The sequence below is a fragment of the Alligator sinensis genome, unplaced genomic scaffold, assembly GCF_000455745.1.
Source record: "Alligator sinensis unplaced genomic scaffold, ASM45574v1 scaffold569_1, whole genome shotgun sequence".
NCBI lineage: Eukaryota > Metazoa > Chordata > Crocodylia > Alligatoridae > Alligator > Alligator sinensis.
Genome location: NW_005841914.1, coordinates 198,244 through 216,561, shown reverse-complemented (window position 1 = coordinate 216,561; position 18,318 = coordinate 198,244). Strand labels below are relative to the sequence as shown.

The following is an 18,318-nucleotide window of genomic DNA, read 5'->3' as shown; positions in this document are numbered from 1 at the left end:
CCGCTGTCGGGGGCGGCTCTGCGAGGGGCTGGTGCCACCGTGGGGAGTCCAGAGGCAGCCGGATGAATGAATGGGGAGGGCTGGGTGGGGGCAGCGGGGAGGGGAGAGGAGGTCCGCGGGGCGTTCACTGGGTAAGACGCTCTAAGTCAGGGAAGAAATGTATGCACGCACACAAACACACACGCACAGGCACAAACATACACATACCCAGACATACACACACACACACACGCACAAGCACATACACACACAGCACAAACATACACATGCACACAGACACACACATACACACATGGCACACACAGACACACACACAGACATGCACACACATGTCCTTTCACTCTAGACCACTTTGCCAAGACCTGCTGTACCACCCGCTTGTTCTCTTGTGGGAGACTGTGCGCTCACCTGTGCACCACGAAAATGCATATTCTGCAAAGGGAAGCTAGGCTTTTCCTTCCCCTGTGCCAAGGACAGGGGGCTTCATCTCCATTTCGTCTTTAACTGAGTCATGTCACCAGTTCTTATGCAACCCTGGAGTCTCTGAGAAAAAGCCACTGAAAAGCATGACCCATGACTAAGTTACTTGACTGTGGTGATGTGTCTTTTTTAAATTATCATTATTATTATTATTATTATTATACCAGGAGGTTCCCCCTCCCTGGGTGCCTGAGGAGCACCATAACAGGCAGCTGGACAGGGGGGATGGATCTGGGGGGCTGGAAGGAGCCCATCAAAAAGAAACCAATCCAAAAGGATCCCATTTTCCACACTTTAGTGAAACACACCACTAAGTCTCACAAGGGAGGTAGCTCCCAGTTCATTAGGAACAAAAAACATTCTGTCTCTCTCTCTCTCCATGGGCCCTGAAATAGCTTTGCAATGGGCGGAAGAGGACAGGGTGGCAAACCAGACATCTTGTATAGCCGGAGAGATGTGCCTTTGTTATTATGGCCATCAATCACTGGCAGAGCTAACAGGGCAACCTGAACAGGCATCTGCCTTTGCACGGACACAGCAACTTTTGCTGGAGGGTCATGGAGCCCTTCCCGGAAGTGGGTGAATTAGGCCCCGCTGCACCTCTCAAAGCCTCTGGGCCACTTAGCCCCAGCTTGTGGACTGAGAAACTGAGGTGTAAAGTGGCCAAGATTCAGAACACAAACCCCCTCCCTGCACCTGACAGCAAGTACTCACACAATTGCTGTCTTGCTCTACATGCTCCACCCCACGGAGTTTCTAACTCGTCTCTCACGGGGCACGGCCACGCTTGTGCATGGGGCTCCATAGTCAATGGACTAATTGTGGAATAAGACACTTCTCGTAAAGGAAGGGTGGCAGAAATTGGCCCACTGTGACTCGGGGTAGAACTGGGATTGCCACACAGGAGGCCCGAGTCCCGGCTTCTTCTGTGACTGTGACTACTCAGCGGGTTAATGTGGTGGCTTGTTCCCTGGAGGTGCAGCCTCTGGGAGTGAGCCTTGCTTCTTCTTCTGACCAAGGATGCAGGCCCCCTCAGCCTTCTCTTTTAGCCTCTCATTGTTCCCCCCTTCCCTTTTCAATCTTACTTCCTCTGCTTGCAGTCAATGGATGAGGAGGAATGACTGTTCCTATTATACTTGGACAAGCTGGGGGCAGTCAGCTTGGAAGAAGCACTAGGAAAAGTTGACCTTTCCTACAGAGCAGCACAAGTGGCATTCTGGCACATATTTGTGAATGCAAAGACTGTGGTAGAGCCACTTGCGTTTGCCCTCCAAGAACACCTTCATGCCAGGTATGTTTGGCACATGTCTGGAACTGCAGTTAGTACTGAAACCCCTGCAGACTTTCATTTGGACAACCGGGCTCCAGCAAAATTGGTGTTTTTTTCCCCCAGGGTAGGTGGTGATGCCGTCTTGTCTCCTCTTAGAGTCATGGGGATTCTAATTTTTATTCCCCTCCCTCCCTTGTGGCATCTTTACCTGCACATGAAGACAGCTTGGTAGCAATTCCCTGTCCAGAGACATAGCTCTGTGATTCCTCCAAGGAGGGTCAGAAGAGAGCAGTGCAGGGTCTCCACCATCCTCAAGGACTGAGCACCCCTGTGGTGCTTCCAGGTTCTGCTCTGGAGTGTGACTCCAATCGCTTAAATTACAGCAGCTTCTGTTGCCATCCAGGCTGCCTCTAGCAAACTGCTGCAAAAAAGCCCACTTCAAATGAGGAGTGGTAAGAAAAAGAAAAAGAAAAAGAAAAAATTGGCTTGCTCAGGGGTTTTCCCAGTACATCTCAGTACACTTGCTGTTCATCTCTGGAGAACCTGAATTCAAATCTTCTCTTAGTCATAAGCTGTAAGTCATATGTGAAATGAATGTGGTAGTCTTGGCTTTAGCCTCCACATTTACTTGGTATCTACTTAAGGGTGTTTGTTTCATTCTTGGAAAAGCAGACACTGATACAGGTCATGATGGTCATGCGCTGGCCAAGCTGTATAGGAATCCAGGAGCGAGGGAATAAGGGCTACAATTGAGATGCTAAGGACCCAGCAAGGCTAGCAGACCAGAGGAAGCGTGCTATATGCACAGACTTTAGCTTATGCCATAAGTGTCTCACTCTCACAAGCACCAAAATTTACTACTGAGTGCTCCTAACCCCCTCCCTGTTCTAATAAAGCCCAAGAACGCTGTCTGGATGGCTGACTTCAACAGCAGGGAGCCTGCAGTTGCTCAGCTCTGGCCTCAGCAGTACAACTACTCTCAGGGATTAGTGTAAGAGATTCACCACTCAGGGTGAACAGATCAGAAAATATAAGTCAATTCAAACACGCAGGACAGCAGAAAGAAGCAGATATGAACAAGGTGTGATTTGCAAATGGCAAATTAAGGACTTGGAAAATAGTTGGAAGTCCGGGGTCACGATTTGCCTTGGCTGGTCTGGGGACTCACAGTGCAAGGGTGCAGGGTCCAAGAGGGGATTCACTCCCAGAGGAGGACACCAGGGTTCAAATTATGAAGGTGCTCAGGGGGCTCAGCCCCCCCATAAGAGATGAGAGCCCCCCTATAATATTTGAAAATCATAACCTGATTTTATTAGGGCATCATGATGGGCAGCCCAATTTTTTTTGCAGACCCCTCCCAAGAGTCCAAGTGCAATTCAAACCCTGGAGGACACATAATGTTTGCACTATTGGGATCACACCAGGTACCAGTGAGTGAGGTCAGCTTCCAACTGTGGCCAGGGCTCCTTAGGAACCCCAGCTGCAAGAAGCTACAGAAAAATGTGCATCCCATGTGCACATTTTACAGCAATTAGTGCCCCTTTGGGGGCTGCACAAACCTACTCCAGTTCTGCAAGAGAGCAGGGCTTGGGGGGTTCCTTGTTCCACTACAATCCCCACTCTTTGGCTCCAGGACTGTAATTTTGTTTTTTGTTTGTACAACACCTAGCAAGTGGGCTTCTGGTCATGACCAAGGCTCCAAAGCTCTGCTGTATTAATAACATTAATAAACAATGATTTTCTGCTTCCAAGGTCCCTACACACTGGCGTGTGTCACTAAGGGTAGAATCAAACTCTGGATCCTTTCTTTTTTTTTCAGCTCAACAGTACCAGAAAAGTGCAAAGTATCTGCTGCTCTGGAAACCAAGTTACGAGAAGAAATGGCCTCGTACTTAAAGCATGCACCTGGAAGCTAAGAGATGTGAGACCTATTCCTTACTCTGCAACTGACTCCAGCTGTGACCTTGGCTAATTACTTACACGCTTGTCAGGCTTCAGTTTTCTCCAAAATGACAAGGATTCTTTCTTTTTATTTACTATCATTTCTTGTATAACAGTGAAAGCAAGGGTAGATTTGTACCCAGTAAATGAACCAAAGTAGATATAGATATAGGTATAGATATAGCACAAACTTTCATGAGCCAAGGCTCACTTCATCAGATGCATGTGCTATATATATATGTACATATACTTTGGTTTGTCTATAAGATACAAATCTACCCTGCCTTCCACTGGACATCAGACTAACACCGCTAACTACTTATCTCTGTTCTTGTATTACAGTCATGCTGAAGAGTCTCCAGCTGAGATCAGAGCTCTGCTGTGCACAATGCTGTACAAACACTTCCTGACCCTATATAGGCAGGATAGCCAGAGGGTGGGAGAGGTAACAGACACACAGAAAGGTGTGAGACCTGCCTGAATATATTGATTAGGCCAGGAGGAGAGCTGGGAACGGTCCCCGGATACCTACTCATTGGAGCACACTGCTTCCCCTAGGGGAGCTGTGATCACTCATGGCTGCAAAGTACTCTGAAGCCCTTGGATGGGAGATGCTGGAGAAAGGCAAAGCATTATAACTATCCTGGGGACATGACTCAATACTCTTTCACCCTCATTCCTCTCCCTGCCTCCCCTCAAAAGAATTACGTTGACAGTATCACACCAGCTATAGGAAGCAATAGGCTTGCCCCTGAAACATGCTATTGAATTGCCCTGAGTTTACTGGACGGCAGGAGCAAGACCAGTCAAACAGCTGCGACACTACTTCCCGAGCCAATCGAGCCTCTGCCACCTCCACCGTCCTTCTGCAGCCCCAGAGGACGTCAAGGGTGTATAATAGCCAAGACACACTGCGCTTTTTATCTTTTGTTCCATGCCAGGTGTAGCCATGCCACGTGACACTATGTTCACTGCAGCATGCCAGAGTCACGCGCGGTGGGATCGGTATTGGAGGTAATACTAGCCTCAGGCCAGACTGCTTCATTATGGGAGATATTTTGACAGCCTAGCAGCAAAAGCAACAGCAGCCAGGTACAGGTGGGACTTCTAGGGGAGGGGTAGACACACTGAGATGGGTTTTGCTGTTTAAAAACCACTCCACTGAGAAATGCTGGGTTTTGCCCTTTTTAATCCAATGGATGGACTGGCCAATCTTTTGCATCAATATATTGGAATGAGAAAAGAAACACTGGTGCATACAATAAGACTCTCTCCTTCCCTGGAACAGGGTCGTGCTGATATCAAGTCCCACCAGAGCCAGCACACCACAAACACCCCTGCTTAATGCAAGCTTCGCTCCCATGGGGAATCTGCTTGCTCCCTCATGAAGAGCCAGGTATGGCATGTGTGGCATACAGAGCTCTCTCTCCCTATCACGCTGTGTTCACACAACTCCTCCAAGTTTACCTCCCTGCAAAGTCACTCAGAAGGCAGAGCAGGGTAGTAGTACCTTTGAGACTAAGCTCAGTAGGAGAGTCAACATTCAGCTAGGAAACTAAGCCAAAGAGTTAGGTATTCCCACTTCTTGGACGATGAGGTGAGGGAGACTGGGACAAAGACTGACCTCAAAGCCTAGGATATTATTTCTAAACAAACTGCTTCTTCACTCTAATACTGAATAACTCCTAATACAGGGCATGTTTCCCCCTCCTCGCTCAATCTCTGAATAGTTTAGCTTGTCATTGCTAAGTATACCCTCCTTGAGAACTGGGCTTGCCAATATGTAAGCCGCATGTCAGGAATCCCACAAGTACAACACGGCAAAGGTACCAATAGGGAACGTTCCTTCATGATGTGTGACGGGTGGACAAACCTGCCAGAGGCCATTAAATTAAGGATCAGGCCACCGGGGTGGAGCTGCAACCAGATCCAGAACCAGACCCAAAATTACTCCAAAAAGGGATTAATATCGAAGAGCAAGATCCTTCTTCCATTGAAATCAATGGGGAAAATCTTCACTGACTTCAATAGAAGGGAGAGAAGAGCCCCAGCTTTTGTAACAGGTAGCATGAGAAATGCTACCAAGTGACATTTATTTCCAATTGATTCAAATGATTTGCAAAGCTTTGGTTTCTGAGAGCAAGAAATTTGGCTGCATTATAAGGGATGCAAGCTGGATGTAAAAAAGGCATTTCTAAGAGAGGCCAGTGAAATAAGCAGACCTTCATTGAATCGGATACTGTCAGTCATCCTCTCTGACCCTTCACTATTACTGCAAGTGCCTTCTCCTTTGTAGTTCAACCATCTGCCAAACTCCCTGCAGTTCTCTCAACCTTTTCTCACATCCCATCTAAAAAGGCATCTTTTCTCCCTTGCCAGTGGCCCTCCAGTCCTTATCTGATATTGTTTATTGCTATCTTTGCAACCGTAGTACGGGATCTGGGATATCAAAACGGTTGTACAGAAAAGCCTGCGTGTTTTCTCCCTTTTTTTTCTTTAAATGCTTAGTTTGTACTGCTCTAATCTGCTCCATTACTGAGAAAAACACATTGTGTCAAAAGACTGTGGCAGTTACAGTCACGGTGTGTTAATCTGCAGCTCAATTGTGTCCCAGCACTTGTAGGTCACTCTGTGTTACTGCACTTTCCCTTCCTCCAGCTCTAATATCTTAGTAACAACAGGATACTCCAGAAAACTTGATGCACAAGCACCTACATACAGCTGGAAGCTATTGCTGGGTCAAGCCAACCAAAACAGAGTGAATGTCAATAAGAAGATAACATCAGTTACCCTGTCCCAACATCAGATTAAAACTATAAAAGGCCAAGCCCTCACATCCTCCTTCACATACACACACACACACACACACAGACCAGTCCTGTATAGATATAAAAAGTGTGTGTTAACTAGCACGCTTATTGCCAAATGCATAGCACCTTGTCCAGATGAGGGTAAAAAGCATTTTGTTGGCTAAAACACTGTAATTACCAGTGCAGACATGGCATATGGCTTTTACCAGGCCCTAAACTGGTCCAGTTGACAGGTTTGCAAATGTTAAAGGACTCACTACTTGGTCTACACTGGATTTTTCAAATGTGTTATCTGGAGCTAACATGTTGTAACAACACAATTTTAAATCCCAGTTTTGTGCATAGTTTTTGTACTGCTCTAACTCTCGACTTTTAGATATTGACTGAGTTAAAGTGGTACCAAGAGCTATGGGGTAAGCTACAGTGGCATAAGGCACCTTCAAGCTAATACACCTTAGGGGTAGTACTGCTTTAATTAGAGCAATTGCTAAACCAATGCAGTTATGTAGCAATACAAAAACTGTGCGTGTGGATCAGTCCCTAATTTAAGCTATGTCTGCACTGCATTTGGTTTGCAACAGGTGTAGACATCTGTGAGCTAACTTTAACCTAATGAGCACAGATATCAAGAAGCAGCAAAACCATGGCAGCAGGGACTCCAGAGCAAGCTAAATAGGCACCGGGGCGTGTAGGCAGGCTGGTACTACCCATGCAGAAGCCAGAGTCATCGTATCTGTGCTGCTGGTCCCTGAGCTGGCTGCATTAATACCGGGACAGACATTTGCTACAAATCACACCTTCCCCTGCAGGGTCAACATACTCCTAAACAAGACCACAGCCATACTTCTGAAAACACTGTCCCCCTACCTGCAGTACACGTACATCACCATCACACCTACCCATACAGGCATGTGCGAAGATACCCATGCAGGCAGCTACGCACACCTGTACTCGCACACACCTGCAAAGCCACACGGATGTGCAGATGCTCACTCCTACCTGCCAAAATGAGGCCCAAGGGCTGGGCCGACCCCACAGACAAGCCAGTTTTATGTTGGTTTGTTTTTCTTTTCTTTTAAATCTTACTTTCCCAGAAAAAGAGATCCATTCGAGTAAACCTGTTGCCATGACCACATGGAGATGAAGAGTTTTAATCAAACAAAGCTTGGGTAAGAGGTGAGGAAAGAGTAATGAAAACACAGTGAAATAAAAGGCATTTTAAAAAAACAGGTAAACAGATACTGAAATGTTTCCTCTCCTAATCACAACAGTCTGAGCAAAGAAAGGCGGCTCTCCTGGTCTTTCCCTTAGTTCACGTTAAGTGTAGTACATGCACAGGTGAGAGATGGGTTGCTGTAGCAAGCTAACGTGGGGTTTCACTTGCTTTTCAGACTGACACTGTCCTGAACACACTTCTTTAAGCACCAACATTTCTGTTGTTCGACTTGCTGATTCCCTCTACTCCTCCCCACCCATCCCCTCCAGCCTTTTGCTTTTTTAATTTCTAATAGCTCTTAGACTGAAATGCTAAATTGATACAACAGGGGGTCAATGACTGGCTTTTGGTGGCTAGAGCACTGAGGCAGGCAGAGAGAAAAGGCTGGAAATAAAAACATTTGTTTTAGTCTCTCTCACTGCTGATCACTGAGCAGTAGGTACATGTGGATGGGCATATGCTGTGTGCAACTGTGCATGCATATGTACCCCTGCACGAATGCATATGTACACGTACTAATGTGTATGTGCCTCACTAGCCCCTTTCTTTTGAGAGGTGCCTGGCAATTGAGATGAGAGCATCAGTCTTTCACGCTCAGTTTACCCGTGTTACTCAAGTACCTGTTCCCAGAGCCTCCTCTGCCTATGACCGGCAGCCAGCCACATAGCCGCCCCAGGCCCTCAGCTTCCTTTTCCTGTAAATGAGGATGGTATTTCCCTACCTCACATGGGTTTTACAAGGCACAACTCACCACATCTGCAAAGTGCTCTCAGATCCTAGGAGAGTAGGGGAGGCCCAGAGGTTGACTCTTCATTCTTAAGGCAAGTCTGTTCTGCAACTAGAAGTGTGACTGCAGCACGTGTTGCACAGATAGATCCAGTTAGCTTTGGCCAGGCTAGCTTGAGTACAAGTAGGTGCGCCAGGGCCTTCAGGTTGGGTTAGCTGCTGCTGCTTCTCATGTTCTGTCAGCATGTTCACCTGTCACTGTGGTTTAGCTGCCACACTTCCCCAGAGTCTCCGACGGGCTGTGCCCAAGTCTGTGTTGCCACAGCTTCGCTGCTATCAATACCCGAGCTAGCTGTATTGCAGCAAGCTCAACGGGTCATCCTATGCTGCAAGCACACCTCTGACTGCAAAATAGACACACCCTTGGAGTAGGAAGGGCTTAGACTGGACCAAGCCTGGCAGCTTGGGACCACGACTTCCTGAAAAGTTAAATACTTGGGATAAGAGAAGAAGAGGAGAGCCCTACACTCTGTGCTGTGGCCCCAGGATGTTCATTTTCCCCATGACGTCCACGAGGAAGAGGAGAAGGAGGATTTCTCTGAACCCACTTCACTACCCGCTTTTCCAAGGCTGGCTAGCCATTGCTGCCCCCAATGAGGACAGCGCATTCAAACGGCTGGAGTGGATGAAAGATATCCAGAAGATGAGGAAAGCTGGCGAGGGGTAGCAGACAGGGGTCTGGATACTGTAAGACCTCTCATCATATCACGCCAGGAATAGGGTGTCTTTGAAAGAAAATCACTTATCAAATTGCCAGTTCCTAAGAACAATCATCCCTACTCATGTCAGTTAACAGTGATGGAAAACTCTGGGGAAATTCAGCCCTAATGGTTTAAGAAGCTGTCAGCATCCCGGCTCCACACCAACCCAGCCACCCGCCCCTTCCCCTTCCACCCAGCCCCCCTACAAAAATAATGAGACTTTGTGTCCCAAGACTGTAAATCTCGAACATTTTATAGAGGGATTGTATTAGGGGTTTTACTGCCAAAGAAATGCTTTGTCAGTGGCCTCCCTTGTTAGATGACTACAGTTCAAACATTGTCTGTGTCCACATGCGCTTTCTGTCACAGACTGTCAAAGCTTCTCTGTGGCTTCTCACTTTTGACAAGGCCCCCCTAAGCTACAGCTGGTTTGTTCTTGGCAGAGATATCACATTCGCAGGGAGCTGTTCGCTTTCTTTTCTCTCCCTCTGTCTCCTAGAGGTTACATAAGCCACGGCTCACATTAAAAGCTACCCTGCCACTGAACCATTCTCCTGAAAATCCATAAAAAATACTCCTCACATCCAGTATTGCAGGGCAACTGGTGAAACCCAACTCCTAGCGCATCTGCTCCCTGTGACCTCTTACTCACTGTCTTCTAACTACTCACAGGTGGACAGGTCAACATTTCCTCTTGCACATGCCGTGCCGTACACACGCGCTAGGGCCTATCCTCACATGGATGCTGGGTGCATGCACACTGCGTGCCCAACAAACCATAAATAAGTTGAACCACAAGACACTTATTGGCACCTGCATACACATGTGTACACACACACACACACACACACACACACTTAGGGAGCGATAGAGCCAATAAACAGTGTAAAAGTTCTCAATATTTCCATGGCACTTTTGTTCAATCATGTTCGTGCCTCCTTTAAAAGCTCTCTGGGAATGTTTGGGGAATGACTGTTTATCCTAGGAATACCGACGTGCGTCTGAACTAGGGAACTGATAGGCAAACATGAGTATTTGCCATTCACTAGCTGTCAGTCACAATTCCCTGGTTTTCTCGAGTTCAGTCATTCAATCAGGGAGCAAAAATAAGTGACTGAGCAATCACACACTGCGATTGGCAAATGGTGAAATGTCGGAGCGGTTTGCGACTAATGTTGATGCCTGATGCTTAAAATTGCTCATCCAAACTGTTTGGCAAATACTTACAAATAACTAATCTGTTCACAGCAGGAGCAAGGGACTTTGTTTGTCACATATCTTATTTGCAACAGCCAGCTCTAATCCACACCCAGACACCACGCAAACCATATGCACTTGCTGCACGTACACACATGCACAGGGTATTCAGGCAAGCACTAACACTATATTCACGCACACGCCTGTAACACTGCACACACATTTCCCTAACTGAAACCTTAGAATGGCATTGCTAACTTTGACCAAGTTTAAAAGGCAGTTTCAAGATAATACAGTTTGAAAATTGTGCTGTTCACACAGGCTATCCCCCTAGTCCATTATCTAGAGAGTTATTAACAGCTACGGATAAGATGAAAATAGTTACAATAGCATGGTGACCAACACATGGTATAGCAGCTACAGGCTGGCACCGTGGGTCACCGACTGTTAAAGATATCCGTAACAAGGTGCACATACCCTATAAATAAGAGAGCAGGTTTCCTGTTTTTTGTCCACTAGCAGAGACTGAAAGAGCTAAAATATCAAGCCCACGCTATTTATATATTGGCTTGTGAGATACACCCTGCTGAAATACAAGCCCAGCTTTGTGGGAGCAGTCATCAGAATTTCAGTCGCTAGCATTTCAGCCATATGGTGGCCTCTATCCCATTCCTCAGCAGACTAACAGATGTGCCAACAGCTGACGGGGCAAAGAGCTCCTGCTCGCTAGGTTCCATCACACATTCCTTCTCTCACCACCCACGGAAAATTTAGGAATAAGTTTGAGCCTATCTATGGAGAGAGGGAAAAAAAGTCACCCAGAGAGACTTTTCAAGCAGCAATGGAGCAAAAGAGATAAAATGAATGTTTTTTCTCACGTGTGTCTTGCATTCAGCAGCACTGCCTTGAATCATATACAGCATCATAAAGGTCAAAGCCTCACTGACCCTAAAATAGAGAGTCAACCCCAAGTTAAATGCCCAGAAGCCACTCAGACCCATCTGATTTATCTAGCCATCCACCTATTTGCTTGTCTTAGGCTTTGCTACAGTGTCTGTCTCTGTACCACAGTAACAAAGCCCATTACAACAAAATGCTGATTAGGATGCAGATGGGAACATTATAGGAGGCAGATATAAAATTGGCTTGACAAAGTAACCAAACGCATTTATAGGTAGGGTATTGCTTTTAATTAGCCTTAATTTCCAAAGAGTTATTGCTTGCAAAAAAAAAATCTTTATGCCTACATAAATTACTGACTGTAGGATTCCCCACTCCCCCTCCCCCAATTATTAATGCCTGGGAGGGGAGAGCTAGTGACACCCCACTGCATTTCATTGGGTGAATTCGTCTTGTTCCAATAAACTCCGTATTTTCATTAGAACGGCAAAGTCCCTCCCAGTGCTCAGTGAGTGAATATGGAAATCAAGTCCCACATTTGACTAATCTCTAGACCAACAAGAACCTGTTGCAGTTACCAGCAGAAGTCATTTGTACTGTGCATATGTGTGCAACACTGTCTATATACAGGCACATACATACATATGCAGTCCACAAAGGTGCACACATGCAGAGCTATACTTCGTTCTAAACAAATTTTACAGTTTGCGCGCTGAAATACATTAAAATAATCCGGGACATCCGTTCTACCTCATTATAGACCGAGGGTCACTCTGCTGACATTAACCCACCAAGTAAATCCTGGAAGCTGTGCACAGCCTAGGTCATGAGATCGGGCTTATAGGGGTTCTGCTGGATTAGGTGGCAGGACCAAATCCTCCTTCCACGCTGCTCTACATCTCCATAGCACCTACCCTTGCATGAAGTCACAGGTTCACCATTCACTGTTCCTCCCCCCTAAGAGCTTGGGGGCAAGGAGCATCTGTGACTCATGCCCTGTGCACAGATCCCACAGCAGAAGCATCCCTGCTTTTTTTCACGTAGGCCCTTTGACATACATAATGGTACCTAAGGCAGGAGATGGTGCTGTTCGAGTCCGCAGCGGGAGAGCTCATTCGTGCAGGGCCATGGCATTGCGTCCCTCACTGGACAGGTTGCTTCTTTCCAGGTCCGTATTTCTATTTGCCAAATGAGAGCCAGGGAAAGGGGGCTGCTTAATGAGCCCATCATTATCATCATCATTGTATAGGATTCCCCCTCCCCCCCGAAAGAAATTCTGAAAAATCCTCCAGCTAACACACCAGCCTCCCAGCTTTATCCCCCTCCTGGGCGGCTAAATCCAGAATGGGCTTCTATCTGTCACACAGGCGATTAGGAGAAAGTCTGTGTGGTTCCCTTCTCACTCCTGGCAGGAAACATACATATTGCCTTTAAATCCCCCCTTTGCTGGGGACTTCGTTGTTACATAAAAGCAATGGCTTGAACTAGCAGTGCCTTGTATTTGTAATAACATTATCTGCAGCTCTGGAAAAAAAAAAACAAACCCTGAAACACCAGCATCAGGGTGAAGGAAAAGAGGATTCTGGTTTTAACCCACTCAGGTCACATTTAGACAACACGGTAGCACGCTTGTGCCAGCGCAGGTAATACACAAATAATGTTGTCCCAGGACAATGAAGTTCACCCTGCCTTCAGCGCTAGGCACCTGCCTGCCAGGCAAAATGATACAGCTCAGAACAAATGGGGCTGCTGCTCTGGCTGGAATTTTTTCAATGTTTAATCCGATAGCTGATAAGATGCTCGCTGCAGACTGATGGCTCCTGGAGTCTTTACTCAGGCCAGACTCTCGCCAAAGGCGAGGGGGGAGGAAGGGTTGACCTGAGCTAAGGACTGAAGGATGAACAAGTAGGGCTGTCTCACTTTCACTCTTACTGCAGGGGAAGAGAATATTTCTGTGTCATTTTGGATTCCCCCCACCTTCCCCAGCTCCCCCAAGCTCTGAGCCCTGGGGCAAGCTGCCCATGTGTTTAGATGGTGGGATGCCAGGTAGAGTCCCCATAACAGCTCTCAAAGGCCAGAAAACCCACTAAAACAAACACACGTTTAAAAAAACCCATAAGCCTCCACTACCAACATGCAAAACGAATGGCCACAGCTTTGGGAGACTAGTACTGCACTGCCTTTGGCAACCCCTCCACCATCCAAAGTGGGAGTTTCCCTGGGTTTAGCTGTCATGGTCCTAGGAGAGGTGAGCTCATGCTCCAAAACACAGGGCACATGTGGCTTGCAAGGTCCGGCCCAGCACAAAATCCAGGTCCAGTTCCACTTTGGATATGACCCCACAGGCCCCTACATTTTGGGGTGTTCAGGTGAAGACTTGGGGGCAGAGCCCTCTCTCATCCTTGGGAATGACAGCTTTATTATCGGTTCCCCTGTACTTGGGATGCTCATGCCTGTTTTTTTGGCATTCATCACGGTGCTTCTTCAATGCCCACCATGGGAAAAGAAACAAAATCTTATCCTGGAGACTCAGACATTCCCTCCCCTCGCTGCTCTTGTTCAGTGCATCCTCCAGAAGATGCAGGGACTGCATGTCAAGGTCTCCTCTGGATCAGTGGTCCTGAAAGGGGCACAGCTCAGTGCACTGCTCAGGGTCAGAACTAAAGCAGAGCTGACAAGTGTATGCGTGCCAGGATGAATGCAGCTTTTTCTTCGTTTGAGAGTCAGAGGCACTGCAATGCAAGAGTGACTGGATGTTTTAATTTGTGGCGGGGGCCCTCAGGGAGCAGGGATTCTTGTAGTGATTTGTGGATGCATGTACCTATCTAATCTAGGCATCTCTACAGTGCCCATCACCATGATATCCAGGTGCTGTCCTCTCCTTCCAGACTGTGAACCATCAAGGAGGACAAAGAAACCTGGATTTCCTTAGCAAACTATCCCCTTCACTCTTTGCCCGTTCATGATAATGATGCCTTCTTTTATGACATCCCTTGGGGATGCCCCGGGAGTCAGGGTTTGTCTGCACGGGAAAATATACCTACATAACTTTACTGGTATAATTATGCTGCAACGGTTATACCAGCATAATTCTTGGTGTGGACACTTGCATCCCAAAAGGAGAGCACCTAGCTTATTTCACTTCTGAAGTGAGATAAACTGGCCAAAGGTATTGGATTAAGAATGGAAATTATACTCGTTTTATTAGGTGTATTATCTGGAAGAAGAGTGGAAATTATACTGGTCTTATTAGGGGAAATTAATGCTAGTGAACTATTGCATACAGATAAGCCTCCACTCTTATGTCACATCACTCTGCCCTTCCTTTCTCTATAATCACAGAGGAAATTTCTCGGGGGAAGGCTAAAAAAACCCAGAAAGCCAAGTGACTTCTGGTGTGCAGTCAGACATTTGGGGAGTGTGGTTTGCCTCCAGATGGAGTGGACAGGAAGTGGGACTTGCCCAACTCGTTTCTATTAATGTCTTGCTCTGTAGCTCATTGGCAAGCAGATCACTGCAAGAAGGCTGCAGTCCCACTGTGAAGGGATGCAAGGGGCTCATGATGCGTTGCTGTTTCCTTGACAGGCTTCACTTGTAGAATCAGGTTTCTGGTGTAGTACTTCCAATTACCAGCTCCAGGTTCCTCTTCCACGAACACTTCTTGAGCTTCTCTTCTGACTTGCTGCTTCCGCAGATAGTCCTACCTGTTAACTTGTTTGCTGGAACAGTCCCAGGGAACCAAGACAAGGAGGCACCAATTGGTCTAGGTGAATTCACTTCTAAATGGGAAGGAAATGCACATCCAGCTCTGGTCTCCATGCCGCTTGGGTGGGAAAAGTACATTTAGAATTGCATTGCGAGGAACAGGCGTGACACGAAGGAGACGCCTGTGGCTTAGGAGCGGGGAACAGTTCCCCAAAGTCCCTTCTAGTCTCTGAAAGAAAGCTCCTTCAGGACTCCTGTTCCAGGATGAACTCCTGCTCCACAAGCTGCCCCAGAAACATCTGCTGCAACATCTGGAACCCCCATCCAATTACAAGATGAAATGCAGGATGATCAAAAGGAAATGTTGCCCAACTCTCTTGAGAACAAGCCAGAGCGTGGGATAATTAGCAGCTTTCTGACTGCTGTTAACCACCTCTTCCTCCTTAGCATTTCTGTGGCCCTTTCACCTACATCTGCAGTCCCTCCACTTCCAAATACAATCCCCAGTCCCCTTTGGGTGTGGATCTCCTGTTTGGCTTGCCTGCCAGCAACAGTCTAGCTTCACCCCAAAAGGCTTCGAGGGCTTCTCCCCCTCCCCTTGTAGTTAACCCAGAACAAAGCCTTTGGGGACACATTAGGACTGCTTCAGGCAGGCAGTAGATAAAAAATACATGGGTTTGGGAGCCCTAGGGACTTTAGTGGGTCTGCTGACAGGAAGGCAGCAACAGAAAAGAAACACAGCTAAACAACTGAGAGGCGATGCCTACTTGGTGTCTTCTATGCATTGTTTTGGGTTGGGGAGATAGTTGCTCTCCAGCTCCCAGCTGTCCAGAATGGCTAATCCACTGCAGTAGTGTTGGAGTGATGTTGTTGTAGCCATGATGGTCCAAGAAGTATGAGAGGGGCAAGGATATTCTGGGTAATATCTTTTACTGGACCAGCGGTATAGCTGGGGTCTTGGATCAGGGCTGGACTTGAAGTTTGAGAAGCCCCTAGCAATAGCCAGGGCTCCAGCTGTCAGAAAGCTGCCTGCTCCTGTAGTCTTAATGTCAGAAAGGCAGACTAGGCTGGGCCTGTGAGCTGCACATCTGTTATGCACAGGGTCCCAAGGAGCTGTGTTGCTGGTTTGGATTTAATGCTGACCCTGCCCAAACAATCAGCATTCAACAATTTTCCACTGCCTTTCAGAGGCAAGCAGACCAGCCTGGAAGACAGAGGCTCCTAAAAAGCAATCTCCCTGCCCGCTCCCAAGTATACCCTTTTCCCCACATGCTGTGGCAACAGTGGGAGAAATGGGGGGGGGGGGGGGTCCCTGTAACTAGTCAACCACAAAAATCAAGTCTTTTCCCCAGCCGCGAGGGTCACTGTCTCACCTCGCAGAGCAGACTCATGTCACGACCCTGGAGTGATGCCCATTGAGAAGACCTCAATAACAATCCTGCCTGACATGGGAAACACGCTGTCCAGGGACAGTGGAAATCTGCAACCAAGGCCACAAACAAGCTGAAACAAGGGAGAAATGCTAATAAGAGCCTACAAAGCACCAGGAGACCCTTGGCATATAGGCACCATGGGAACATAACTGAAGCAGGACCGGCGTAGGTAGAACAGTGGTTCTCAACCCTTTTAGACTCGAGGGTCGAGGCACCCTCCATAACTGCTGCGAATTGAGCCCTATTTCACGAGCTGATTTATTTACTGCAGGGCTTACCTCCTTGCAGAGGTGCTAGGCAGTAGGGGCCGAGGAGACACCAAGCAGGGAAAGCCTGAGTCTGCCCTAATCTGCTTATCTCCTCACACCTCCCTTATCTCCTCACATTTCCTGGGGCACCCTCCAGAAGACCTCAGGGTACCCTTGTTGAGAATCATGGGCATAAAAGGTCAGCAGGGGAAATGCATTCATTATCATCATAGAAACGCAACTAAACGTGCACAGCAATTCAGTAAAAAGACAGCTAAGTCACCTGCCATGGGTATTTCAAACAACCGCTGGCAACAATATACTGGGTGCATACTCCGTATTAACTGAACTGCTGTAGGACAGGGCACCCTCCTATTTTTGATGGCTCAAGAGACACCCAAAAGGCGGAAGAACAGAGGGACTTGGTACCGGGACAGGTATTGGGGCGGATCAGGAATGTCTCCAAGGTGTAACACTGCTGCTCAGTTCATCAACACTTGAGGTTGGGCTAATGGGCAGTGACTGAGTTTTTATACCAACATCCGTGAAACACAGACAGACCCAGACCACAGACCTTTCTCCAGCCTTACTTCAACATAGGCCCTACTTCAGCCTCACTCAGGAGGACAAGGTTCTTTGGGTAAATCTGCTATCTTTTATAAGACCAGCTCAAATAGCTGAAAAAATTCTTCTTTGCAAGCTTTCAGGTGCAAATACCCTTTGTCGGGCTAAGAAAGTGTCTTCAGATGGCTTGTGCTCTTCCTGGATGGAGTGGTAAAGCCATCAGAGGCCAGTACGGATGCAAATAGCCCTGTCTGCTTATGTCCTTATACCAATACGGCTACAACCTACACCTGTGATCAGTCAGGAGGACTCGCTCCCCTCCCCCATCTAGCTTGTGCCCCTCTGCCACCAGTGTGGCCTTTCCCCCTGAGCATTGCCGTACCTAGACTCCTGGCAGCCCCAGGCACACCTTTACTATCAGGCCCCTCTCTGCCAGAGATCATGAGAATAATAATCAGAAAAGTCATAGATTCATGGATGCTAGGGTCAGACTGGACCTCAACAGATCGAGTCGACCCCCTGCGGAGGCAGGAAAGAGCGCTGGGGGCATCTGCCTATCCAGCCTTCTCTTAAGGACCCCCAAGAATGGCAGTCTTTATCACATCAGTGGTATCGATGTCTTTAAATACTTCGTTCTCAATTGATAGCACTGCCAGTCCTGTATATGCACAATACTGAAACTTTTTTTTTGCAATTGCAATTTTATTTTTTTTCATTTTTGGGCCCCTTTTCTGTCTGGGCCCGGTTCGCCCATGCCTGTGTCCGGGTCTGCCCCGAAGCAGAGCCACGCTTTGGGGAGCTGTGGTGCTGCTGCTGGGTGCAGAGTGCCAGAGGGGCGCACGCTCGAGACACAGCCCTGGATGGCCGGACTGGTCTTTGCCTGCCTCCTGCAGCCCAGAGGGCTCCAGGCAGGCGTCCGACCCGTCTGACCATGCCGCCACCTCCCCGCTGCCCTTTGCCTGGGCTCTGGACCCTGGCACCCGGGGCCAAGGGGCAGCAGAGGCTGTCCCTGCGCTCTCCCAGCTGCATGGTCGCTGCTCTGGAAACCCCCTGCGCAGGGTCCCCGC

At 47.8% G+C, this 18,318-nt stretch overlaps 1 long non-coding RNA gene across 2 annotated transcripts in view; it reads left to right on the top strand.

The window, feature by feature from the left end:
* Window positions 1–18,318, top strand: part of LOC112549476 — a 21,012-nt gene that overhangs the window by 1,187 nt on the left and 1,507 nt on the right. The window contains exons 2-3 of one of the 2 annotated variants that reach the window (XR_003092897.1): window positions 3,570–3,671; window positions 4,034–7,697. This is a non-coding gene — a long non-coding RNA (uncharacterized LOC112549476). Of the gene's footprint in view, window positions 1–3,569; window positions 3,672–4,033; window positions 7,698–18,318 lie in introns of those variants that run through there. The other variant, XR_003092898.1, reaches the window with a different exon arrangement.